General features: G+C 44.7%; 1 long non-coding RNA gene across 2 annotated transcripts in view; it reads left to right on the top strand.

Annotated features, from left to right (window-relative positions):
- LOC120889706 (uncharacterized) overlaps positions 1–23,853 on the top strand; it is a 107,133-nt gene extending 83,280 nt beyond the window's left edge. For both annotated transcript variants that reach the window (XR_013437234.1, XR_013437233.1), the window contains 4 exons: positions 22,029–22,121; positions 22,584–22,662; positions 23,128–23,276; positions 23,547–23,853. This is a non-coding gene — a long non-coding RNA (uncharacterized LOC120889706). The remainder of the gene's footprint in view (positions 1–22,028; positions 22,122–22,583; positions 22,663–23,127; positions 23,277–23,546) is intronic.
- Positions 23,854–27,797: the final 3,944 nt, after the last annotated feature.

Below are 27,797 nucleotides of genomic sequence, written 5' to 3'. Positions count from 1 at the left end.
TGAGCCACACCCCCAACCCCTTGAGTTAATTTTTTACCAAGATGTGAGGTTTGCATCAAATTTTTTTTCTTTTACTATGAATAGTCAACTGCTCTAGCATCATTTATTGAGAAGACTGTTCTTCCTCCATTGGATTGCCTTTGATTTTTGTCACAAATGAGCTGAGCTTATTTGTATAGGTCTATTTTCTTTTTTCTTTTTTTTTTTGGTCTCTATTCTGTTTCATTGAGTAATCATTGTCTTGATTACTATGGTTATATAGTAAGCTGTAATATCAGGTAAAGCAAATTTTCCCATTATTCCTCTTTATCAAACCTGTTTTAACTAGTCAAGGTCCTATGGCTTTCCATATAATGTTTAGAATAAGCTTGTCTACTGTGATGATTAATTTTATGTGTCAACTTGACTTGGCAATGGACTGCCCAGATAGTTAGTTAAAAATTATTCTGGGTGCCTTGTGAGAGTGATTCCAGATGAGATTAATTTTGGAATCAGTAGACGGAGTGAAGAAGATTGTTCTCACCAGGATAGGTGGGCATTATCCATTTCATTGAATAGAGCAATAAAATTGAGTAAGGAAGGATTTACTTTCTCTTCCTGTCTGTCTTTATATTGGGATATAAGTTTTTTTTTTTTCTGCCTTCAAATTCAGACTCAGACTCAGAGTGGAACTTATACTATCAGCTCTCCTGGTTCTCAGGTCTTTGAAATCAGACTAGGACTTATACCACTGCCTCTTCTTTCTAGGCTTTGGATGAGGACTGCAGCTGTACTATTGGTTCTCCTGGGTCTCAAGCTTGCTGACTACAGATAGTGGGATTTTTCAGTCTCTGTACTCATGTAAGCCAATTCCTGATAACAAATCTCTGGCTTATTCTAGCCAAAGATTGTATTGGTTCTATTGCTCTGGAGGACCCAGATTAATATATCTACATTTATAAAAGCTTTGATGAGAGTTTGATTGGAACTGTGTTAAGCTTATAGATCAATTTTGGGAGAAAGGACATCTTTACCATATGCTGTCTCCCAATCCATGAACACAGTATGTTATCTCTGTTACTTAGGTCTTTGATTTATTTCATCAGCATTTTGTAATTCTTGGCAAACAGATCCTGTGCATGTTGTTTTAAGCTTTTATGTAAACATTTATTTTTTGAAGTGATTATAAATGGTAATGTGTTATAAATTTTTGTTTCTGCATGCTCATGCAAGGATATAAAATATAATTGATTTTTTTGTGTTTTATCTATTATCAGTTTTTGCTGAAATCATTTATTGTAGGAATTTTTCTTATGTAGACTCCATGGGATTTGTATATAAACAATCATGTTCTATGATTTTATTTCTTCTATTTGGCTTTGTTTTTTTCTCTTGCCTAATTGCAGTAGTTTAACTTTTGGTATTATATTGAAATTCGAGTATGATGATAGTGGGTCTCTTTGCCTTGTTCCTACTTTTAGGGGAAATCATTCAGTCATTTCCCATAAGTATGATGTTAGCTGTAGGTTTTTTGTGATGCTTATTTCAAGTTGAGTAATTGCCCCTTGTTTCTAACTTACTGAGAGTTTTTATAATGAGTGGGTGTTGAATTTTAAAAATGCTTTTTCAGCATCAATTGATATGATCAAATGATTTTTATTCTTTAGTTTATTCACATGATGGACCACATTGGTTGCTTTTTGAATGCTGACCATCTTTAAGTACCTGGAATAAATCACATTTAGTCATGATATATGATTCTTTATGTACACTGTTGGATTCAGTGTTTTTTTGTTTTAGCTTAATTTTTTAGAAATACTGGTCTATAGTTTTCCTTTTGGTTGTTTTCTCTTGTCTGGTTTTGTTATCAGGATAATACTGGGCTCATAAAATGGGTTGGGAAATCTTCCCTGTTCTTCTGTTTTTGAAAGAGATTTTGTAAAAGTGGTGTTAATTATTCTTTAAATATTTGAATGAAATCACCACATTTTGGGAGCCTATCAGATGATGGTTTGTTTTTTTATTTAATTATTGTTATGGTTTGGATGCGAGTGTCCCCCAAAAGCTCACATGTGAGACAATGTAAGAAGGTTCAGAGGAGAAATGATTGGGTTGTGAGAGTCTTAACATAATCAGTGAATTAATCCCCTGATAGAGACTCACTGAGTGGTAACTGAAGGCAGGTGGGGTGTGGCTGGAGGAGGTGGGAATTGAGGCGTGGCTTTGGTATCTGGTGAGTGGAATCTCTCTCTCTGCTTCCTGATCATCATGTGAGCTGCTTCCCTTTGCCACGCTCTTCTGCCATGATGTTCTGCCTCAGCTTGAGCCATGAGGAATGGAGCCTACTGTCTATGGATTGAGTCCTCTAAAACCGTAGCCCCTAAATAAACCTTTCCTCCTCCACAGTTGTTCTGGCCAGGTCTTTCAGTCACAGCAGTGAAAAAGCTAACTAAAACAATGATCAAGTATGATTTATAAAGCTGATGAGTAAATTCTCTTGTATGTATCAGTATTTCCATTCTTTCTATTATTCTTCCTTCCTTCCTGATGTTCCAGGATTCTTACAAATTCCTGTCTGCTTGAAGACCTTTTTTTTTTTTTAAAAAAAATTTGTTCTTTTTAGATATACATGACAATAGAGTGTATTTTGATATTTATACATACATGGGGTATAACGTGTTCAAATTAGGATCTCATTCTGTGGTTGTGCATTATGTGGAGTTACAGTGGTCCAGTCTTCATATGGGAACATAAGAAAGTTATGTCTGATTCATTCTACTGTCTTCTATTCCCATTCCCCCTCCCTTCCTTCATTCCCCTTTGTCTAATCCACTGAACTTCTATTCTCTCCCCACCATTGTTATTTTGTGTTAGCATCTGAATATCAGAGAGAACATTCAGACTTTGTTTTTTTTGTGATTGGCTTATTTCACTTAGCATGATAGTCCCCAGTTCTATACATTTACCGGCAAATGCCATATAATATCATTATTCTTTATGATTAATATTCCTGTGTGTGTGTATATCATATTTTCTTTATTCATTCATTTGTTGAAAGGCACTTAGATTGGTTCCATAGCTTAGCTATTGCGAATTGAGCTGCTATAAACATTGATGTGACTGTATCACTGTAGTCTGCTGATTTTAAATCCTTTGGGCATATGCTAAGGAGTGGGATAAATAGGTCAAATGGTGGTTCCATTCTAAGTTTTCTGAGGAATCTTCATACTGCTTTCCATAGTGGTTGCACCAATTTGCAGTCCCACCAGCAATGTATGAGTGGATCTTTTTCCCCACATACATTTGTTGTTACTTGTATTCTTGATGATTGCTATTCTGACTGGAGTGAGATAGAATCTCACTGTAATTTTAATTTGCATTTCTCTAATATCTAAAGATGTTGAACATTTTTTCATATATGTATTGACCATTTGTATTTCTTCTTCAGTGAAGTGTCTGTTTGGTTCCTTTGCCCATTTGTTGATTGGGTTATTTGTTTTTTTGGTGTTAAATTTTTTGAGTTCTTTATATATCCTGGAGATTAATGTTCTATCTGAGGTGCAGGTGGCAAAGATTTTCTCCCATTCTGTAGACTCTCTGATTGTTTCCTTTGCTGTGAAGAAGATCTTTAGTTTGATGCCATCCCATTTATTGATTCATGATTTTCCTTCTTATGCTTTAGGAATCTTGTTGAAGAAGTCAGTTTCTAAGCCAATATGAAGGAGAGTTGGGTCTACATTTTCTTCTGATAGTTGCAGGGTCTGGTCTAATATCTAGGTCTTTGATCCACTTTTAGTTGAGTTTTGTGCAGGGTGAGAGATAGGGGTTAAATTTAATTATGCTATGTATGTATGGATTTCTAGTTTTCCTAGCACCATTTGTTTAAGAGGCTATCTTTTCTCCAACATATGTTTATGGTGCCTTTGTCTAGTATAAAATAACTATATTTATGTGAGTCTGTCTCTGTGTCTTCTATTCTGTTCTATTTTTCTTCATGTCTGTTTTGGTGCCAGTACCATGCTTGTTTTGTTACTATAGCTCTATAGTATAATTTAAGATCTAGAATTGCAATACTTCCTGCTTCACTTTTCTTACTATGTATTGCTTTGGCTATTCTGGGCCTCTTATTTTTCCAAATGAATTTCAGGACTGCTTTTCCTATTTCTATGAAGAAATTAGAATTTAAATAGGAGTTGCATTAAATCTCTGTAGCACTTTTGGTATATGGCTATTTTGACAATGTTAATTCTCCTTATCCAAGAACACGGGAGATCTTTCCATCTTCTCATGTCTTTTTCAACTTCTTTCTTTAGTATTCTGTAGTTTTCATTATAGAGGTGTTTCACCTCTTTTGTTGGATTGATTCCCAAGTATTTTATTTTATTTTTGAGACTATTGTGAATTAGATAGTTTCTTTAATATCTCTTTCAGTTGATTCATCATTGGTGTATAGGAACACAGTTGATTTATGGATGTTAATTTTATATCCTGCTACTTTGCTGAATCCATTTATGAGTTATAGAAGTTTTCTGGTGGAGTTTTGTGGATCTTATAAATATGGAATCATGTTGTCAGCAAATAGGGATAATTTGAGCTCTTCTTTTCCTATTAGTACCCTTTAACTTACTTCTTTTGCCTAATTGCTCTGGCTAGAGTTCAAAGGACTATGTTGAATAGACGTGGTGAGAGAGGACATCCTTGTCTTGTTTCAGGTTTTAACGGGAATGCTTTCAATTTTTCTCAATTTAGAATGATGTTGGCCTTGGGTTTGACATATATAACTTTTACAATACTGAGATATGTTCCTACTATCCCAAGTTTTTTCCTAGTGTTTTGAACATGAACAGATGCTGTATTTTGTCAAATGCTTTTTCTGCATCTATTGAGATGATCATGTGATTCTTGTCTTTAAGTCTATTTATTGATTTCTGTATATTGAACCAACCTTGCAGCCCAGAGATGAACCCCACTTGATTATGGTGCACTATGTCTTTAATATGTTTTTGTATGTAATTTGCCAGTGTTTTATTAAGAATTTTTGCACCTGTGTTTATCAGGGACACTGAACTGAAGTTTTATTTCCTTGATGCGTCCTTGTCTGGTTTTACTATCAGGGTGATACTAACTTCATAGAATGAGTGTGGAAGGGTTCCCTCCTTTTCTATTTCATGGAATAATCTGAGGCGTATTGGTGTTAATTCCTTTTTGAAGGTCTGGTAGAACTTGGCTGAGAATCTGTTTGGTCCTGGATTTTTCTTTGTTAGTAGGCTTTTGATGGCATCCTCAATTTCATTGCTTTTTTGATCTGTTTAAATTTTCTATGTCCTCCTGATTCAATTTGGGTAGATCATATGTCTCTAGAAATTTGTTGATATGAAAACTTTTCTTTAATCAACCTCTAAGAATAGTCTGGTTCCGTTAGTAACAAGATCTTTTAGTTTTCTCTTGTCTGACAATGTCTGTATTCCCTCCTCATTCCTGAAGCCAACTTTTGCTCATATATAACCCAATATTAATAGTTTATTTCTTTTATCACTTCAAAAATGTTGTGCCACATCCTTCTGGCCTCCATGGTTTCAGATGAAAAATCCACTGTAATTGGACTTGGGGTTTCCCTACAGCTAATGCATTGTTTCTCTCTGACTACTTTCAAGTGTTTTTCTTGAAGTTTGATTATGATATTTCTTAACGTGGTTTACTTTAATTTTAAACAGTTTGAGGTTTGCTTGAATTATTGAATCTGTTGAAGAGTTTTAAGCCATTATTTCTTTGAGTACTCTTTTAGTTCCTCTCTCTTCCTTTTCTCGTTTTGTAATTCAGATGACACAAATGTTAGATCTTATTCTCCCCTAGATTTCTGAAGTTTTGCTCAGGTGTTTTCAATCTATTTTCCAGATTGGGTGGGCAAAATCAATTTATCTGTCCTCACATTCATTGATCTTATCCTCTGTTATCTTCTCTATGTTACCAAGCTCATCCAGTAATTTAGAAAAAAATTCCATTATTGTATTTTGTTATATAGTATCTACTAACTCTTTATATATATATATATATATATATATATATATATATATATATATATATATATGGGCTGGGCATGGTGGTGCACATCTGTAATCTCAGTGACTCAGGGGGCTGAGGCAGGAGGATCGCAATTTCAAAGCCAGTCTCAGCAATGTTGAGATGCTAAGCAACTCAGTGAGACCCTGTCTCTAAATAAATACAAAATAGGGCTGGAGATGTGGCTCAGTGGTTGACTGCCCCTGAGTTCAATCCCTGGTACAAAATATATATATATATATATATATATATATATATATATATATATATATATATATATATATATACATACACACATATTTATATATATACCCACATATATGTATATTATATATAAAATCATAATTCTCTATATATCACTTTTATTGTAAAAATCCTCTTGTTTAAATTTGTTTCAAGAGAATTTGGAATTGATTGTTGAAACATATTTATGATGGCTGCTTTAAAAAACCTTTCAGCTATTTTCAACATCTGGTCCATCTTGATGTTGTTGACTGACTTCTTGTTTGAGTTTTGATTTTCCTCGATTAATGTATGATAGATAATGTAAAGTTTGTACTTTGAACATTTCTTATACTATTTCAGGAGATCCAGGGTCCTATTCACACTCTTTATTTTAGCAACTCTGTTGGTGTTTAGCATACAGGTCCTAGCATACATTTACGGGCTCTTATTTCAAGGAAAGATTTTCAGAATCTTTCTGATGTTATTTTGGTTCAGTTGGTTTATCAGATACTGCTGGGGACCCCTCTTGTCCCTGCTCATGGTGCCTCAAGGGACAGAAGGGTGTCTGGGCTGGATACAGGACGTCTCTCAGTGAAGGAGTGGCATCTCAAGTCCAGAAGGGGAAGAGACTCCTTTTCCAGGCTACCTGTTGTGGGTGAGGTGCCCATCAGCCACTCCCACCATCTCTATGTAGTGTTGGTTACCTGATCATCAGAGGAACTCTCTCTGATTTGGGAGAAGGGGCCTGGTTCCCATTCTGTTGCTAGGTCAGGATTTGAGAAATGGCAGGTCTGATGGCCTTCTTCTTTTGGATAGAGGGCTGTAAAATACTGTTACTTATTCCTCCAGTCATAAGTCACAAACCTGTTTACCTTACCTTATTTCAGGGTTCTCTCTTGGTTGCTCCTGGCATTATAGGATTTGTAGTTGTACTTAATGGGGAGAAGCAGGGCAATGGTTTTACATTGTATCATCCAGTATGAAGTCTGCATTTTGTTTTAAATATGTATCCGATAGAAAACATCTTGCTGGGGTTTTCTTTTTAAGAAAATTCGTTTGTATATGATTCACTGTCTTTGTTATAATTTTGATTCATTTTAGTACCCATTTTATTTTTTCTTTTTGGTACCAGGGACTGAACAGAGGTGTACCTAACCACTGAGCCACATCCCCAGCCCTTTTTATATTTTATTTTGAGCCAGGGTATCACTAAGTTTCTTAGGGCCTTGCTAAGTTGCTGAAGCTGACTTTGAATCTGTGATCCTCTTGCCTCTGCCTTTAGAACTGCTGGGTTTACAGGTATGTGTACCAGGGTGCCCGGCCTTTAGTCCTCCAGTCTGCTGTCTTATTTCATTCTCTTAGTTGTCTACCCTCCCTTCATGAGTGCCATTGATTAGATTCGTGTTTTTTTTTTTTTTCCTTCTGGTTTCAGAGATGTTCCATTCTCCCCACAAAGGATTATACATGCCTGCCTGTTTTCATGTGAGTGGCCTGGCCTGAGATTTGCCTGATGAATGGAATATAAGTCAAAAAGACCCCACACGATGTCTGAGCAGCTTTAAATAGCATCGCGTAGCTCCTCTATTATACTTTCCCTCTGCCATGACTCTGAGATGAGGCCTGCTCCTCCAGCCGGGCCATGGAGGGAGCAGATGCAAGGAACACATCTGCAACCAGCCTCTGAATGAGAAATAAGCTTTTGTTGTTGCAAGCTGTGGAGAGGGGTAGCTTGCTGCTGTAACAGAACCTTACACAAGCTGACTCTTCCAAAGCAATTCATTCTATCTAAATTTTCTAGCAGTTTCTGTATTAAGACGTCTAATTCTATTAATTTTTCTTCTTAAGTTCTTAAGTATCATTTGAGAAAGTATGGACCACTCACCTTCATGATAATTCTCATCCTCTTCCACCATGTTAGATTTGTTTAGAATCTTTGTTCTAGATTGTTGTGGATACACTTTTGGTTTTGATTTCTTACATTTTTCTTGTTTATTCATGTATTTCCCTCACACTCTTTTATTTATCTTCTTGCCAGAGTACTTCCTCCAAGAGTTTTTCAAAGAGAATATTCTAGGCTCGGGGTGTAGCTCAGTGGTACAGTGCTTGCCTAACAAATGCAAGGCCCTGGGTTTGATCCCCAGCATTGCAAGACAAAACAAAATAAAACAAAAACAAAAAAGCAAAAAACAAAAAAACTTATGCTCAAAGAGAATATGCTGAGGTCTCACCTGCCAGTCTCTATCTTGTATTTTGGTCTTATATTCTAATATAGATTACTTGAATATAAAATCTAGGTTTAAAGTTTTATTTTTTTTCAGCAATACTGAAAATATCACTTTATTGCATTTTTCTTTTTATATTAAAAAATACAGAGAAACCTAATGTTGATTTGATTCCTGTTCATATGTATTTTATCTGCTTTTTCTTTTTGGAAGTTGAAAAAGTCGTACTCTTTGCTTTTGATCCTGTTACCTTATAATGTGTCTAACTTTAAAAAAAAAATCCATCCTGTTAGCACATATGAGCCTTTTCAATCTGAGGTCTTTCAACTTGAATTTGGAGACGTTCTCACTCATTATTCCTTGAAACATCTCATCTCTCTGTTCATTTTTCTCTCCTCCAGGATTCTATTAGATGTACATGGGTATTTCTATGTCTGTGTCACTCTCTTTTCTTCTGTATTTTGTAACTCGTTATCCCTTTAAAATTCCATTTATCATCAACTGATCTTCCACTTTACCTGTGTGTTCTATAGCTGTATCCATTCTACTATTTAACCCTTCCGTAGAATTCTTTAGTTCAACAACCATATTCTCCATCCTGGAATTTTCACCTGCTTCCTTATAAGGTCCCCAATATTCTTCCATTTCTCTTTGAAAGTCATTATAATGTTATTTTAAATTCTTGTTCTGTCTAGTTCTTTAATTCTGTTTTTGTCCATTGCAATTTCTTTTTTCCTCCCACATTTTTATTGATGCATTATAGTTGTACATCCATTGCAATTTCTTTTTTTTTGATTAAGGGTTGCATTCTGTAGATATTTCAGTGTCTCCCCTGTTATACAAACTGAGGGGAGCTGATGAGTCCCAGGTCCCAGCTTTTGCCTCTCCAGGGCATTTGAGATAAAGGGACGGGTAACTGCACCTCAGTGTGCAGGACTATGGTAGCGTCCAGCCATTGCCATGGGCCACCATCCTCCCCTTCCCCCCTTCTAAGTGCCTAACCCCCAGGGAAGCTGCCCCAAGTTTTAATCCTAGACTTTATGGTGTATGTGTAGTGTTGGGTTGCAGGGGCACTCAAGTTCTGATTGGTCTGATGTACCCATTGTCAACGGCTCCTCATGGTTCCTGGGCTTCTGACCCACCTGGTGGGAACCCTGCTGAGTTGGCTCATTTGAACTTGCACTGCTCTGAGCTGATGAAGAGGTGAGCAGAGGTTTCCTTTCCAAGGAAGCCCATTTCCCTTGTCCAGCCATTTCCTTAGGCGTCCTCACATCTTCTCTTTAGCATCTTGCCTGAATTTCTCCTTGTTGCTTTGTAATGTCCTCAGGGTTCAGTTTGGGAAGGGAGATGTTGGTCCCTAATAGTTCCACAAATGGGAGGGGGCACTCTGACTGTCTTTTCTACCTCTTTGAGGTGTGATTTTTGAAGATTCTTTGCTTTCACTGGGATCATCTTTTGCAGGCACAAGCAAAGTCTGGGGTGGATGCACAGTTTTTGATCCCAGAGTGTCCCAAGTAGCAAAAGGGGGCAGCTGAAGCAAGAAGGGGGCTAAGTAAACTTGGCAAGGACCGGGTACCTCTGGGACCAGCACAAGTGCATGAGCCCTTTCCCTTCACGTGTCTGGTGACTCAGCACTGAGAGAGGGGGCCTCAGGCACACTGGTGGTCAAGGCCTGGGAGAGAATGGCCCTGGGGAGGGCTGGGGCTGGGAAGATACATGCAGCTTCAAGGCTGGACCGCTTGACTCCCCCTCCCCCTGCTCAGCACTTGGTTTGGAGAAAATGATGGAAGCAGCCTTAGGGATGCCCAGGAGAGGAGATGGCAGGAAGGAGGCTCCAAATCCTCCAAGGTAGAGGACACACAAAATGAAGTGATTCTGGACCTGCATTACAAGCCTGCATTCACTCATCTGCTTATTCAATAAATATTACTGAGCTTCCCCTGGGAACTACTGAGGATGTGTGGGATACTGCTCTGAAGAGGAGACCTCAAGACTTTGCCTGGTGGGACTGATAGTCTGATGAGGGAGGGCAGGAGCTGCAGCTTGGGGGATGCCTGGAGCAGGATCCTCTTCCTCAGAGAGAGGCTGGCAAGAATCCTGGTGGGAAGCTGAAGTACTAGGAGGGGAAACATCTTGAAGGGCAGGGAACACATTGACCTGCAGTGTGACAGGTGTTCAGATTTGGGACATGGACCCACTGACTGACCATATCCTGGAGCGGGAACACTTTGGCCCAGATTTAGAGTAGAGAAGTCACAGGTATGGTGGGCCCATGGAGGCCCAGGGCTTTGCCTCCCTACCTGGCCCAGGATGTCAAGACCCTTTGTAGAGCTCCTCTATACCTCCCTGACATAGCCTGACTCTGCCCAGGAACTGGACTTGAAGTGTTCAGGTCAAGGCACTAGAGCCTCTGATCTGAAGTGTGTGTGGGGGGCAGAAGGTCTGACTCTCAGCCTTTTTTCCTCATGAGACCAGAGGGCCTGCCTAGGCTCCAGCCTGATCCAAAGACTCCATGTGCTGAGAGAGACCCTGAGAGACCTTGGGAAGTCCCTTCCACTCTTCCCCTTCACTATTCACCTGGAACCTCAAACTAGATGATCCTTATTGTGACCTCCCCCTTTGCCCTGAGATTCCCAAGTAGGCAGGGACCCCATCTTCACATCCTCCTACGGCCCTGCCCCATCTTCAGAGCCCCAGATGAAGCCCTCATTACACTTTCGGTGTGACACATGATTGAAAGGGCATGCTGGAGCCTCGGCTTCCCCATGCACCCTTCCTGCTGTTGATTTGCAGCTCAGAGTGGGTTGACTGCCAAGTCAAGTAATCAGGAGGTAATAGCCTGGTATCGGATGAATCCCCAGAGCTGGCAGCCAGGGCTGGAAAACTCCATCTTCACACTGCCGGCACCATTCACAACCAGGAAAATAATCGTGTAAAGCAGGCTGGCTCGAGTCAAACCCAGCCTGACGTGGCGTGGTGTAAGAATTGCCGGCGCCCTGGTCTGATGTGGTTGTTAGTGCCTTGCTTGGGGGCAAGGTTGCCCAGGGTGCCAAGACTGCTGTGATTCATTTGCCTGTGCAGATTCCAGGCTACTCCTGAACCATGGGGATATCTCTATTGCTCCTTCTTGCCCAGAACCCCCTGGATTTCCTTCGGTTCTCCCCCATCGCCTTCTCTGACTGCCTCTTGCCTTCCCCTGTCTGTCCATTGTTGCTGAAATTCTCGCAAAGTGCTGATTTTATTGAGTGCGACAAGTGGCAGTTCATTAAAAAGTGGGAGCAGATGGGGAACGGATTGTGGAAGAAGATTAATGATGCACACAGACCACTAAATAGGGCCAGGTTTGGGAGTAAACACAATCACTCCAGCTCCCTCTGAGTGGGTAATCCTGCTCTGTCAGATCCGTTCTTGTTAGCTCGCTAACGTCGCGGGGCTCAGGGGAGTTGACAAAGAGTGCGCCAGCCTGCCCCTGGTGGAGCCTGCTGTGCTCCTGGCCAGGTCAGGGGCAGGGAAGGGTGGGGCAACTGGATGGGGTGCAGAGAAGCTCCATGAAGCAGGGGACCAGCACCCTTCTGGCTGAGGAGTCTGTCTGGGCATCCTTTAAGGGGGACCAGAGCAGGAAGAATGCACTCTTTGTCAACAGCATTTCTCAGGCTGGATCTGAACACAGGAGCTGGCCTGCCCTACAAGGGATTTCCTCATGAACCTGCAAGAGTTGAGCTCTCAAGAGTTGCTTGACTCCACCTAGAGTTTCAGGGTTCAGAGGCCTGCTGCTTCCCCTCTCTGTAAACATTCTGTCTATCCCAGCATGGCATAGAATTTTGGGTCAAGGGATCGGAGCCTTGGGTGACGGAGGGAAACTTCTCAGAGAGACAAAGGTGAGCTGCCCACCAGGAATCATGCACGTTTAGCCCAAACACTCTTTTAATGCTCTTCTTGCTAGACTCCTGCCTGTGGTTTGGGATAGAACAAGAAGTGGTCATTTCTGGCTCAGAAAGGGAGAGGTATTACAGAGAGAGAGAGGCCAACACTTCTTTTGAATGGCCCTCTGGAATCTATGGGTAACTTCATAAACACTTATTGCGGACCTATTATGTGCTGGACCAGAGATGGCAATTAGCTTATATTTATCCCATTACCCTTCCCTGCTTTCCTGTGGCAGACACCATGGACTGAATCGAGCATTCTTTTCCATGGAGTCAAGAAGAGTCCTCAGAATCCTTCTCAACAAGCCTTCCAGGTAGTCACTAACAATTTATTGGCACTGGCTGGTGATACAAAATTGGTTTCTCTTAACCCCTACATTGGAATTCTTTTTTTTTTTTTTTTTTTTTTTTGGTGCTGTATATTGGACCCAGGGCCTTGTGCATGCGAGGCAAGCACTCTACCAACGGAGCTATATCCCTAGCCCTATGTTGGACATTTTGGGAAAGCCAAAGATTTGTGTTGTAAGACAAACTGGAGAGGTGAGCAGAAATATTTGAAGATGAGACCATCTTTAGAAAAGAAATAGCTGATCTAAAGGTGTTCTGAAGAAGGGGCAGCATTCATCACCTGCATCTGCACACGAGGAAAACACTCACTAGAAGGCATTTGGCCTTCAGATCTCAAGTCCTTTGCTAGAGAGGAGAGACTGAGCTTGACCACCCAGGTTTCTCCTTTTCTGTGTCTCTAGTTCTCCTCACAGGGATGGCGTGTGGGGTGTGGTCATGACCAGAAGCCTTGGAGGGCTTGCTTGGTGTTCCCAGACAGGGCAATTCGTTCAGTCTGCTCTGTGGACTCCCTGTCAGGAGGGGAGCACCCTACCTTGCAGTTCCTCCTAGGGAAGGCTTCCTGGAGGTGGTGTGGGGCTATCTGACCATAACCTCCATTCTGTGCACCATATATGCCCCATCAGAAACTCTGCACCCAGGACTCATTGACTCATCCCCTCTGTGGCTGAGGGTGATCACTAAGCCTGGTAGGACCCTAAGTCTGGTGGGAGCAGGAGTGCCTGGGTGCTGGAAGAGCAAGGGCCCTGGCAGCAGACGTCCTTTCTCTGGCATCAGACCCAGGCTGGATCTTCACTCCCAAACCTTCCTTGGACCCACAGCCTTCTGCTCCTGAACTCATGATCTTCACAGGCCCCTGTACTCAGAGTTTCAGAATTTTCTCTGATTCTCTGTGCCAGAGACTAAAGGTTGTCCTCCAGGATCTACCCGTCTTTCTCCTTGGTAACAGATCCTGAGCATATTCAGGGCACAGTGGGTCCATCTTATGTATGGCCTTTCCTGCCTTCCCTTGCAGCTAGCATTGGCCAAGTATATAAATTCTGGTCAATGAAACGTAAGAGACTATGAGGGCTTGTTAATAAAGGCAGCTGTCTCAGAGGACAGCTTTGCCTCCTCCTGCTTTCTTCCTCCTGCTTTCTAAAATGTAGAAATGATGGCAGGAACTCTAACAGCTATTTTTGGTCCATTAAGTGACCTTGGGAATAAAAGTCACACACTAGGATGGTAGAGCAGAATAAGGAGGAGCCTGGGTTCATGAGAGGCCTGGAGTTGCCTGAACTGGTTTTCTTCAGGCCTCTTTTACCTCAGGTCTCTGTTAGAGTTGACCATTCTTAGTCCCACCTGGTATACCCGTCTTTCTGCTTTATGCCCCTTGCGTACCTCTTACACGCTCCTGGCTTTTCCCACAGTTTTGACCATTTCATTATGCAAATTAAATACCTTTGGTGGATCCCCATTATCTTCTAAATAAACACTAAATTCTTACCCTCACGTCCAAAACCTCTCATAGCTGGGTCTGATCTTGACTTCCTCATCATATCTCCTGTACCTTATGACTCTGCAAAGCTGATTTCCCCTGGCCTGGATGCCCCACATCCTCTGTCCTGCCTGTCAAAACTCCACCCATCATCCAAGGCTTTTTTCAAAGTTGCTTCCTCTAGGAAGCCTTCTCAACACCTCCAGGTCAGGACGAGTGCTATTTCCTAGGTAGATTGTAGATAATAGGCTCTATCTACCTGAAATTATCTTATCTCTGAGTCTTCTTACCAGTCTGCAGCCTGGGCAGGGCACTGGACTGGGTCTGTTCCTTCCTATGTTCCCTAAATGGCCAGGCGCAGGTCTATAATGAGTAGGCCCTTGGTAAATGTTGGCTTATTGAGGTGAAACTGACTTCCTATCTCTGGCTTTCCCAAGGGGCAGGGCCCATACAACTGTGCAAAGATCCCTTCCAAGGGACGGGGACTGTCCCAACTCCTGATTTTGCTCTCCTTAGCTCTCCCTCTCTGTGTCATGTGGCCACTTCTTTGGCACTGGCTGCCAGCAAGGGGGGTTGGAGCGGGTAGGGCCTGGGCGGGAGATGGACAGGTGCTGCCGCCTGGGGAAACAGAGATGTCAGGGTTGACGCGGGGAGCTGGGCCGCTCATTAGATCTGCTGAACTGCTGTCATGGGCTCCTTTCCCTTCAGTGACAGGTTCACCTCTCCCCACCTGGGTCCCGAGCGCTCGCCGCTCCCGCCCTCTCTCCTGACAGCACTGACCTATCTGGGCGCTGCTCTCACTCACTAACCCAAAGGCCACTAAGCATCAGGGCCGTCTCCACTGAATACAAGGCCATTTGTCTTTCAGGAGGAATGGCCCCTCCCTTGTGGGACAGCTTGCAGCTTACTGTCACTCTGTGGCTCTAGCGGCACACAGAGGAGCCAGGGGAGAGATGACTGGCTTGGGCCAAACTTTGTCTCGGATTTCGGGGGCTTTGAGTCCTTCCGTGTTTGCAGCAGTGGGTTCTACCTAGGCAAAGTCTCAATTAAAACAATAAATCATCACCAGAATAAAGTGTAGTGGGGCCACAGAGGGTTGAAGCCAAATTTGAATATGATAGGCCTATAAATTACAGTGACTGCCTGATGCTGCTCATTAGGGGCCCCGGGGCTGATGAGCACTCCTGCAGCCAGCTGAGGGGGGTGAGTGGTTTGCGTGGCCACATTTGGGAGGATATGTGTTCTTTGGAAACTTTCTACTCTGAGTGCGGTAATATAACATGCAAAAGCACAGGCGTTGAAGTCAGCATGCCAGAGTTCAAATCCAGCTGGGCTAAGTAATAACTGAACTTGAGCATCCTGAATTTTTCTGTACTTTAGCTTCTTTATCTGTAAAATGAGCATTTATGGACCTCTCATGCAGGTTAGATCACATGGGTAAAGCCCTTGGCAGGGTTTCAAGCACTTAGTAAATTCTTAGTAAACTAAGATTACCCCTTGGAATGTAAGCTCTCAGAAGTCAGGGATCTTTTCCACACTGACCATCTCAGCATCTCTAGTACAACAAACTGGGCCTACCAGAGGCCAGATAGTAGAGTCTCAATTACTATTTATGGAATGAATAAACATGCATCTAGAAAGTGAGCTTCTGTTTTTCTATCTCCCATAAAACCTGCTATAGCACCCTGCATGCAGTAGATGCTTAAAAACTCATAATATGTTCAAATACAAAGTGTCTTTGCAGTTTTGGAAGGTGTCTTATGTGTAATTAAGAGCATTAAAGGATCTCCACTGAGTGATGTCTCATGAGGATGTCTCAGTCTTCCTAAGTCTCTCCTGAGTCACTAGGTAAGTCACCTCCCCCAGAACTGGGCAACTTGACCCAACAGCTAGTGTCAGGGAAGAGTCCAGACCTGGATGTTGGGAAATCTGAGTCCTGTTCCTAAATTGTGAATGATTTTACCGTTTGGCCCTGGGTAGGTCACTCCCTGACTCTGGGCCTTAGTTTGCATGTCTCTAAGGGACTGGGCAGGGTGCTTGTCCAGGTTTCTTTGAGCCTGAGCCTTATATGGTTCTGATTTTAAGCTTCCAAGCTTCCCCAGGACCCATGTGTGGTTTTGCACCTCTGTCCTCTTGAGCAGAGCCCCGGAGCCTCCTTTGTCTATGCGCCCCTCAGGGACAAGCAACTGCATACAAAAGCTTGGAGATGAGCGGTGGAGGCAGAGCCTTGCTCTCTCTGAGCTGAGTCTGTGGGAGAGACACACAGGGGCACTGGCGGTGCTGAAGGTGGGTTGCAGCAAGAGTTTCGTCTTCTGATCCCTTCTGACCAGGTCCTGGGGTCCCAGTGTAGGAAATCCAGTCAGATCTGTTAGCCTCCTCACTTCCAAGAAGGGGTTAGTGCAGGAGCCTGGAGGGTGGGGTGTGTGGGAGGACAGGATGAAGATGCCAAGAGCCATCATGGCAATCTCATCTGTCCCAGCCATCTGCTTCCAAAAGACCATTTTCTGCACAGAGCTCTCACTGGCAAAGACCCAGCTGGAGCCCGTTGAAAAACCCTCCTCTAAACCAATATGACCAACCACACCATGGATGTGTTGTGTGCCATCTTTCAGCTCTGTCCTTACCCTGTTCCGAGAGTCTAGAAAACCAAGGACCTCTCTCTGCGGAGTCTAGGGCTTTGCTGCTTATGACTTCTACAGACAAGATGCCTTATTTTCTCAGGTTTCATGGAGTCACCTGCCCAAACTCTATTATTCATGCCAAAAGTTGGGTCTGTTGCTGAATTCTCCACTCTCTCAGGCCCTGGGCCTTCTGTGTCTTGTATGATGGGGTACCTGGGGTGGATGGGGCAGGGAGTGATGGGGAGGTCCCATCCCTGAATGCCCAGGACCAATGTAAGGCTTTTCTGTGTGCCTTTGGGGTAAGTTACTTATTCCCTAAGCCTCAGTTTTACTATTGACAAAACAGAGATAGTGCCAGGCATGAGGTGTACACCTGTAATTCCATCAGCTCAGGAGGCTGAGGCAGGAGATCACAAGTTCAAAGCCAACCTCAGCAACTTAGTGAGGCCCTGTCTCCAACAACAACAACAAGAAGCCAGGTTGAAGGATGTGGCTCAGTGCTTAAGCACCCCTGGGTTCAACCCCGGCACCAAAACAACAACAAAAACAGAGAAAGCGATAGATAGCTTGCAGTGTCCTGTTAAGAGCAAATGAGATTATGGAGGTGAAAAGAATGTTGCAAGCTATAAAGCACTGTGTGCAAGGGGTGGCGTGTGGCACTGACACATGCTGGTGGTCCAGCCTCCCGAGGGTGGGCAGCTCCCTTTGGCATGATCCACTTCTTTCCACAGAACTTCCTGTCTCCTCCAAGCAGCTCCTCCCCTCCCCCAGAGCTCTCTGTTACAGTTTAATCCACCTAATTGAAAGACTGCTGGATCAGGCAAGGAATTTATCAAAGGAAGGAGAGGAGAGCCTGGTGCCACTTGGCTCCTTGCACACTTGTCCTTTCAAATCCTTGTAGATAATTCCATTTGTACAGTAGGAGCAAGGCTGGGATTTTGCAAGACAGGAAGGATTGGGAGGAGAAAAGAGAAAAGAGCTGGGGAAAGGAGGGATGAAGGCCAGAGACTAGAAAAAGCTCTCGGGGCTTAAGGGTGGACTGGTCTGGGGCTCTCTTGGGCAGGACAGGCGTTGGCAGCCACAGGGAATAGCAGGGGCAGAAGTGGAAAGGCTGAGAGGGAACTGCTGAGCAGGAGAGGGGAGGTGATGCCAGGCAATTACAGCTTCTTTGCCTGCCAGAGACAGAGGCTCTGACTGCACTGGAACCAGCTTTCTGACGTGCCCCGTATTGCACAGAAATCGGCATAACTCTAGGCCCCAGTCACTGTCTGAATGTATGTGCCACCCCACTCCACTCACATGCTAAAATTTAACCTCAAGGTCATAGTATTGAGGGCTGGGGTTTTGGTGGATGGTTAAGTCAAGGGTGATTCAGTCTCCTGAATGGATTAGCGCCTTTATGAAAGCCATCTGAGGGAGCTCGCTGGCCCCTTTTCCCTTGGGAGTTGCAGCATGTGGGAATGCAGCGAGAAGTTGCTATCTATTAGGAAGAGATCCTTACCTATTCCAAATCTGCTGGTATCTTGATCTTGGACTTCTAGCCTACAAGACTGTGAGTCATAGATTTCTATTTTTTGTAAATTACTTAGTCTAGTGTATTTTGTTATAGCAGCATGAATGGATTGAGATGGTACAGTTCTCCAAAGTAGAAGGTGGGGAAAGGGGAGGGTGGCAGAGGCTTGACCAGAAGTTTCTCTAGGAGGATCCAGCTGAACTTGATAGAATGAAGGCAGAGCGTCCAGGGGAAGGAAGTGGAGACTACAGCACTGAAAGAGAAACAGAATGGATGGGAAATGGCAGGGAGTAAAAGGGTGAGACCATATTGACAATATGGTGGGTGTGATTCCTAAAGAATTACTGGAGGTTATTATTAATTATATTTTCATGGTGAAAAAATAGTTGAATCTTCAGGAATGGCAGATGAGTGGGCTTAAAAGAAAAGCTGGGGCAGGCAGGAGCAGGGCAAGAGGAGTGGGCCAAGAAGGGGACACTTTACACAAAAATTCCTCATGAGGATGTACTCATGCATTCCTGCACCCCATGTGCCCTGGGTGGTGTGGACATACAGAGAAGAAAGGCATATCCTTGGCTCCAGGAGGGAAGGCATATGAGAACAGTGTGGGAGTCAGTGCTGGAAGGGACTGTGAGCACTATCCTGTGGGAATCCTGGGGACACTATGATTGATCTTCTGACAATGGGGCAGGTGCCAGGACAGGATTCAGAGAGAAGGTAGCATTGCTTCTCTCGAGAGCCAAGAGATGGGTTTTTAGGGTGCTGATATAAGTTAGAACTTGTCAGCAGAAAGGATTCTCACAACAGCTCATCTTCATTCATATCTCCAATTCACAGAGGGCCACAGTGAGGCTCACCTAAGGTGACATAGATCATGCCTTTGACACCTCCATCCAATAATCAAGAGGATCTCTGTTATTGGGCCCTTTTGATGAGGGGGTTTTTGTGGCAAACAAGAAAATATCAGGACCTTGGACAGGTCCAAAGGGGGTCTGTGGGAGGCACATGTGTCTGATGATGTGTTGGAATTCAGGATTGTGGTCAGTAAAGTACCTTTCCAAAACCCAGAGACCTGTGGACTGGACACTACTATTCGTAAGACAATATGATTTAGGGTACAAATGAATCTGAACTCAGACCACTGGACTGGCCTGTGACTGCCATGTTTGGAGACAGGTCCTCTCAAGCAGAGGGGATTGAAAAATGTGTTTCTAGGGGTCTCCAGGGCAATTTGTCCCCATCCAAGCATAAAGACCTTGTAAATGCAAATATATTGGCCAAGAAGAGATGTATCACTGGTAAAGTATGTTTTGATGAAGGAGTGATGATTGAAAAGGTCTAGAGCAAAGACTGCTGCCCAGGAGGGATGGGCTGGAGATGTGTCAGATTAAGGGCTGAGAGATGGAGAGTACACAGCCAGTGCTGTTTGCTGTCTTTCTGGGGCTTCACAAATGCTTGGTGGCATTTGAGGGACCACAAGAGAGGGTCAAGGGCAGGTGGGGTAGGGGTGGGAATCACTAAAGACGAACATTATAATTGGGCTTCTGGCAGAAACTCTTCTGAAGGTTAAGTTAGAAACGGAAGTCTTGGTCAGTGAATTCCCCACTCCTGAGAAATATGTAAGTGAGACGGGTCATAAAAAGACACATACCCAACAAGACATCAGGACAGTGAGGAATGGACGCACATGTGTGCAGGCATTACTAACATGCACGGGATATCAAATGCACTTCTGTGTCCACACATCTGCTCTTGGCTGATCAACATGGGGTGGCCTCTGAAGGCTGAGAACGGTGGTGATGGTAATGATGGTGATGTTGATTTCCAGCTAGCTGCCTTATATATAATTATTTCTATAATTTAATTGATAAAAACAATGCATGTTTATAATTTTAAAGTTAGCATTAAGTAAAAACATCACAAGTCAACACTACTCCCTTCCAAATCTTTCAGTTCTTTCATCCAGAATCTATATAGCTCATATTTCTTCATAATATTTTTAGATAGTTCCTGCTGGCTTTATTAGTTTAAGGTGCCATCTTTTGACTTCTCAGTCTATGAAATTTTCACTCTTTTAAAAATTTTTCATTAGTCCATTGTAATTATACAAAATATTGGGGGTCATTGTGCAATATTTATACATTCATATCATATAATTTGCTCCATTTAATTCCCCAGTACTTTCCCTTTCCCTCTCCTCCTCCTCTGTCCCCATCTCCTTCCTTGTATCATATTTTAAAATTCCTCCTAAAAATCCTGAGAAGTAGAAAATATTCTTTCCATTTCTCAGGTGAGAAAACAGAGGCATAGAGAGGGTTAAACAACTTGCCTAGGTTATTCTGTTGATGGGACCAGAGCTGTGACTTCTCACATCCAGATTTTCCAATTCCAGGTCAAGAGCCCCTTCTACTGCACCTCAAATGAAGCTGGTGATCACAGCACCCCCCAACCTATGGCCCAGAACAACTTCTCCAGGGCAGATGGAGAGTCAGACCAATGTATTCAGCAGGGTTTCTCTTAATAACACTGGCATAGTTAGAAGGCTAGATCAGTGTGTTTGTAGTGACACCTCCTCTCTTAGCCATGTGGTCTTGGGCAAATCAACCTGTGTTCAGCTGCAAAATGGGAATAGCAAATTTAACCCATCAATTGTGTGGAATAAGAGGATACATGTAAATGACCTGATAGTGCACAGAATTATAGAGAATTCTGTTTACCCTGAATGTCAGAATCTGCCCTTTTCCTAGGGAAGAGATCACCAAACGGGTAGTGCTGAGGGGCAGGGGAGTGCCCCCGCCTTGGAGGAATGTCAGCAGAGGAGAGGTAGCAAGGGGACCCTAGAAGGCCTTTGCTGATCTAGGAAGCTGACCTCTTTCAGATCCAAGGGACCTTGTCCATGGAGGTGCAAGGCAGGACTTTGTGGAGATACCCCTTCTGGTGGAGGCCAGCTCCCTCAGCAGCCACAGGGCTTTCAGCAGGCAGACTGGTTTTGTGGCCAGAACCCTAGGGTAGGGCAAGAGACCCCCAGGTTTTGCTTGGGGCTCTGTCTTCAGTTCCCTGCCGTCAGCAGAAAAGACACATGGCGGCTGCGTGGGCACCGGTGTGTGTGAGGTGATTACCCCTTTAATGTTTAATGTGCTGAAAAACCATTAGACCCCGAAATGGACAAGTTCTCCATTGGTAACTTTAATTATTGTTAAGACTCGGTCATGCCTGCTTATTAGCAATTATGCATGGCGTCTCCCAGGGTGCTATGGGCCTTCTGCCTTTCCTCCCTTCTCCTGAGGAGAGCAGATTTGCAAACTGCTGCATTCATTTCTTCCTCACAAGTGGCTCCTGTTACTCTTCTGAGTCTGGCCTGGCTCGGGCCTGAAGAGGACTTCAGGGAGGAGGGGGAAGGGCAGCCCAGCATAAATTGGGAGGAGCTGAGGCAGGGTAACTGTGGTAGGATGCCCTTCACAAACACTTCTACTTCCAGGGTCTCATTTCCTTCTATCACATCATTACCCCCATCTGATAGATGAGGAGACTGAGGCTTGCAAAAGTTGGGTAATGGTACAGACCACCCAGAGGCCTGCTCAGCCTCTCTTCCCTTGGGCCGGACAGCTGTGCCAATCCCACATGATCTCAAACCCACCTCTCCTCTCTCCATCTCTGTAGCTACCTGAACCAGGTGGGACCCGTGCCGAGCTGGAACTAGTAAATTGGGACCCAGTCAACTGGATGGTGGGCCTGGGAGATGATAGAGAACAGGTAACACACCAGAGATGGAGAGAGGTGGGGGAGGGGATGCGCTCTCCATCTCTCAGTTTCCAAGAGATACTCCCTAAGGCCCCCCGTGGCTGGCCTGGGACTAGCTCTGGAGTCCCTTCAGACTTCAGCAAAGTAGGGTTCCCTCTGGAAAAATGGGGTCACCCCTCATCTCAAATCACTGGCAATGCCCCCACCCCCTGGGCACTCTTCCGCAGGGACCACCTCTTTCTCCTGCCACCCTTTACCCAATCTAGGACGCCCTAACTGTGGGCTCCGCTAGGCGATGGCCGAGGAGAGCCAGGTGCCGGCAGCCCTGCCTCTGGCCCTGACTGTTAAGAAGCGGAGAGAAAAAACAGCAGGAAAAAAAAGTGAACATGAGTAATGGGCCTGGAATGAGGCGTACGAGATAACACTGAATAATAACACGTCAAAAACTACAAGATGTATTTTTTTATTTCCCAGTGGAGTTTCCATTGCGCTAATCCATCACTGTAGAGCAGGCAAGATTATGCTTCCCCCAAAAAAACTCTGGGAGATAAATGTGAGTAAATTAGGGTTTATTATATTATTTGGGGTGATATAATTTCCAAGCGGGCCCTTATTAAATTACTTCCTCTGGTGCTGACACCTCCTGCCTCACGGTCCCTGCACCTTGGCTCCACTTTCCCTGACTGAAGTATTTTAATGTCTCCCATCAGCTGTGGGTGGGGGGAGCTGGAAGGAAGTGCTGAGTCACCGCCAGCCTTTGGGGACCAGCTGCTTCCCTGCTGGCCCTCCATGACCGGAGCCTCAGGCCCCCACAACACCAATGCTGAAAGCACAAGGAGAGGCCCAGTGTACACCTCATAGATGGGGAAACTGAGGCCTCAGGAAGAAATGGGACTTGTTTTAAGTCACACAACTAGGGAGGAGCAGAGTTGAGACCCAGGGCCTGGGTGTTGATGGCCAGGCCGGGTTTGTTCTCTGTGAGGGCTCTCTTATTGTTGGTGGGTCTTCTTGGCTTCAGGGCAGCTCCAAGTCTAACCTCAGAGGCCCATGGAGTTTAGGGGTCTTAGTCATCTAATCTGAGATCTAACCAGTGACCCGGAGGGAGGTGTGTGAAAGAAGACCTATGATCCCACCTTGACTTGATCGAAGAAGACTGTGTGAGCTTAGGTGAGTGACTTGACCTCTCTGAGCCTTTCTAGTAAGTATACTTTGTAGCAAAAGGGCTTGTCACAGATTAGTGATTTTCAGATATATTCGTTAGCAGTAGGGCCTTTTTCTAAAAAATGAGATTGCGTCCAATGAATGCTAACATATAAAATATTTGAATGAGGAGTTATTTTGATTGAAGAAAGGAACTGGGGGCTGGAGCCGGGTGAGAAAGAGGGCTGGTTTCACCACTAACCTACCTTCCAGTTCCCTTCTTTTTCCTCAAACCAGCTTGAAACTCTGGGGCTCGGTTTCAACGTCTCACCCTGACTCTGCCCTGCAATGCCCTCCTTGCACCCCCACCAAATCTCCAGGGATGGATTCCAGCATCTCCTCCAGCTCTGAGGGTCTCTGGGCAAACTGCACGTGAGACCATCCACACAGCTCTCTGGGCCTCAAGAAGCACGGTTCAGTGGAGCTCAACGTCGTGAGCTGTTTTGCTGTTTACTACTGTGTGACTTGGGAAAGTTCCTATTATTTTAAATCTCTCTGTTCATCACCTTTAAAATGGAATAGTAAATAAATTCGATCTCATAAACGTGCTCTCAGTTGTAGCTACTGTTCGCCTTAGGAATTCTACCACGTGGGTATGTTTTGCTGAGGGTTATAATAGGTGAAGGACGCTATTCCAAGGCATTTGATGCTTCACAAATGGGTAAATGCCAACTTGGTTTGCAAGGTAAGAGCTCTGGAGATGGATGGTGGTGATGGTCCTCAATGATGTTCATGTACTTGATGCGATGGAGCTGTACACGTAGAGATTGTCGCCATGGCAAGACTTAGGTACATTTTACCACAAGGAAGCATTTGAAGAAGGAAAACATGAGAGCCTGGCTCTGTGGCTTGTAGGTCTGGCATGGCTGAGAGAACCCACGATGCCAAACTAAAGGTATTGGGTTGAGTTCCTGTCTGGAGGCTCCAGAAAAAAATTGGCTTCTGAGCTTATTCATGTGTTGGGAGTTGTAGGACTGTGGTCCCCATTTCCTTGATGACGGATGATAGTTACTTTCAGCTCCTAGGTCACTCTCATATCTTGTTCATGTACTCCCTCCCCCACCTGCACTCAGCAAGGTGTGTGGAATCTTCCTACGTCCAGTCTCTGGGCTTCTCTTTTGACACCAGTGGGAGAAACTTGGCTCTTTCTTCCTTCCCTCTTTCCTCCCTCCTTCCCCCTCTTCCCCTGCCTCTGCCCTTCTTCTTCTGTGCTAGAGACAGACTCTAAGGCCTTCTGCATGCCAGGCAAGTGCTGTACCACTGATCTACACCCCTAACCCCAAAGATCTGCTTTAAAAAGCCTCAGTAGTTAGGGCAGCTCCACGAGGACAGTCTCTGTCCCTTAATTAAGGTCAACTGGTTTGGGACTTGAAATACATCTGCAAACTTCCTCACAGCAGTGCCTACATTTGTGTTTGATTGGATCCTAGGTGTGGAACACCTTGCGGGGAGTGTGGAAATGTGCCTACCACGGGAAGTGTCCTTACAATGGGAACTGAAGCGTCAATAGGACTCAGAAGTGTGAGGAGAAGCCTTGCGGATAGAGACCGAAGAAGAAGCAAAGGCTTGGGTGTGGGAAGGGGAGGAGCTGGCGGTGGTGAGAGCCCTGTAGGCGGGCAGGGTGTTCGCAGGTGGGGTTCCCCGAGTGCTGATGTCATCTGGGCATGAACCCAGAGGTGTTGACGCTTCCCACTGCGGAGGCGCTAACGGTGTTTTAGGACAGGAATGACAACCTGGGGTGGCTTAGGGAGAGAGGGGCTGGGCCACTCTGGGGGTGCTTTGGACCCGTGTAGTCTGGAAAAAGCAGAGACGTTCTCCTTTGCCCTGCTTGAGAAGAATGTGGTTCCTTTCCCCTTCGTTGCGTATTCTCCACTCATTGGATAGATAAGATGAAACAGGGATGAGCCAGGCCTGTCCTGAATCCCAGGACACAGCAGCGAGAGATGGACTTCATCTGTCTCCTCTCTGAGGGACTCAGTCATGCAGAAAGGAAAAACAAAGCAAAGAGGAGACTCCTGTGCAGGGAAGGGAGCAAGGCAGTGACTAGGGACACATTGGGGGCCATGGGAGACTTAAGGAGGGCTCTTGACCCAAGTCCTGGTGAAAGGTAGACAAGAAGGAGCTGCTCATCCTGCCTGCTGTCCAGGGGCTCAGGAGATGGAAGAGTGACAGAGGCCCCAGGAAGGGTCTTCTGGGGATCTCACCTGGGCTCTGTCCCCTTTGCTCAGGGAGAAGCCTGGGCTGGTACTGGAGGAGCCAAGATCAGTGCCAAGGCAGGAGGAAGTACAAAATTGTTTGATCTGAGTCTGGCCCCTGGAAAAGAGCTAAGTGTCTTTCTGTTGGCAGCTGCAGCAAAGGTACAATCATTAGAAGGTGGCATTTTGCATTAAAATTGTCCCCATCAGCCAGTGACATTTTCTTGTTCCTTCTGGTCAGGAGACCTTTTAATGCCGCAGATTCAAATGACTCAAGCATCAGAAGTTCTTTCCCTCTGGGAGAGAAACCCAGTCCAGTCATCCTGGGGTGGATCCGCACATTAGCTGGGGTTAAAAAAGCAGATAATCCAGTGGGCACAGCAAAGTCCCAGGGCTGTGCACGAGGACACAGAAGAAAAAAATACACAACAGTGTTTTGTGCAACTGAACTGTTTTGTGTCTATGAGGATGACGAGTCTGGGTAATGAGCCCAGTAGGTTGGGCTTTGAAGGTGTATTCATGATTGTGGAGAGAAAGAGTTGCATGTAAATGTGTGTGTGAGTGTGTGCACCAAAGAGAGAAGTGCGCAGGTATGCACACGTGTGTGCAGGCAGGTACCCATTTGTGAGCTCCCAACCCATAGTGCTACAACTGGACAGGACACCTGGAGACCCTTCAAGGGGCACCATGCATGCCTGGTTCTCAAGCCCCAAACCCAGGAGTCCTCCTTCCTCCTGTCCTTGAGTTCAGTGCATCCCTTTCAGATAGGCCTTCTTTGACTGCTTGAGTCGAAACAGCTCCCCTGTCCCCTGTTATGGTTTGGATGTGAGGTAGACCCCAAAGACTCACGCGAGAAGGTTCAGAGAAGAAATGATTGGGTTACTACGAGAGCCTTAACCCAACCAGTGAATTAATCACCTGATGGTATTGAGTGGTAATTGAAGGCAGGTGGGGTGTGGCTGGGGGAGGTGGGGCATTGGAGGTGTGGCTTTGGGGGTATATATTGCATCAGTTGTGTGGAGCCTCGCTCTCTCTCTGTTTTCTGATTGTCATGTGAGCTGCTCCCTCTGCCACAGCCTTCTACCATGATGTCCTGCCTCACCTGGAAGCCAGAGGAGTGGAGCTGAGACCTCTGAAACCATGAGCCCCTGAATAAACTCTTCCTCCTCTACCAGTTGTTCTAGTTGGGTCTTTTAATTGTAGCTGCAAAACAAGCTGACTAAAACACCCCTTCACGCGTATTCTCCATCCCAGCCCAAGCCTCCCATGCATTATCTCTATGGGAAATTATATGCTACGAGTTTGTTTATGTGAATAGGATCCTTTCAATTCCTGTAGAATGCTGTGCCCTGAGAGCAGAACCATCTTTCTCAATCACTTCTGTATACTGTTGGCACTCAGTAAGTGACTGATGAGCCACTTGTGTCTTTGTGCTGCTCCAGGGTGATGCAGGTCTTGGGGGATAGGGTATTGCTTCAGTGCTGTGGGCACCACGATACAGAACAAGTGAGCTTGAGGGTGTGAGCTCCCGGTCATAGCATTCAGATACCGAATGAACACCACTAGCCGTCCTCACCTACAGGAAACCTCCCAGTGCCATACTATGGGATACAATCCTCAAGGACTGGTCCCATTGTTCCTCCCCAGCCTCACTGTTTTCTAATTATGGCCTGTTCTTTAGACTCCCTGTCTGAATGTGCATGCGCCTTTAATGTGGCCTGCAAGGCCATTCCCTTCCTCTTTCATTTTATTATTATTATTATTATTGTGATGCTAGAGGTAGAACCCAGAGCCTTGTGCATACTAGGCAAGAACTCTACCACTGAGCTACATCCCCAGCCCCTCCTTCCTCTTATCCTTCCAGGCCGTACTTGACTATTTATGCTTTTCAAAGTCAGGTTTGACTCCCCAGACAAAACCCAGACCTCCTTCCTCGCTGATTCTGGGGGCCTGTTTTGTGTGCCTGGTTGTAGATCTGACAGCTCTGGTTATATATATGTCCTTGTGTGCTTCCTGTAACAGACCCAAACCTCTCAGAGGCAATGCTGGAAGGTCTGGCTTGGGGGTGCCATGGCTCCTAAGAGGTGCTTGAAGGTTGTTGGCATGTGATGGGAGGTCTGGCAGGAAGGTGAAGGATATGGCTTTGATAGTAGGCTCTTTTGCTTCTGGACCATTCCCCTCATCCCCTCTGAGTTTGTAGCCATCAGAGGTCTGTCCTTTCTGGTGACTACTCGGCTCCAGGGCCTCTGGCTTTCCTAGGAAAAGATGCCAAGTGGCTGCCTTGTCCAAGCCT

Source organism: Ictidomys tridecemlineatus, chromosome 4 (genome assembly GCF_052094955.1).
Source record: "Ictidomys tridecemlineatus isolate mIctTri1 chromosome 4, mIctTri1.hap1, whole genome shotgun sequence".
Classification (NCBI taxonomy): Eukaryota; Metazoa; Chordata; class Mammalia; order Rodentia; family Sciuridae; genus Ictidomys; species Ictidomys tridecemlineatus.
The sequence above is the reverse complement of the archived record's forward strand: the minus strand, read 5'-3'. Positions and strand labels throughout refer to the sequence as shown.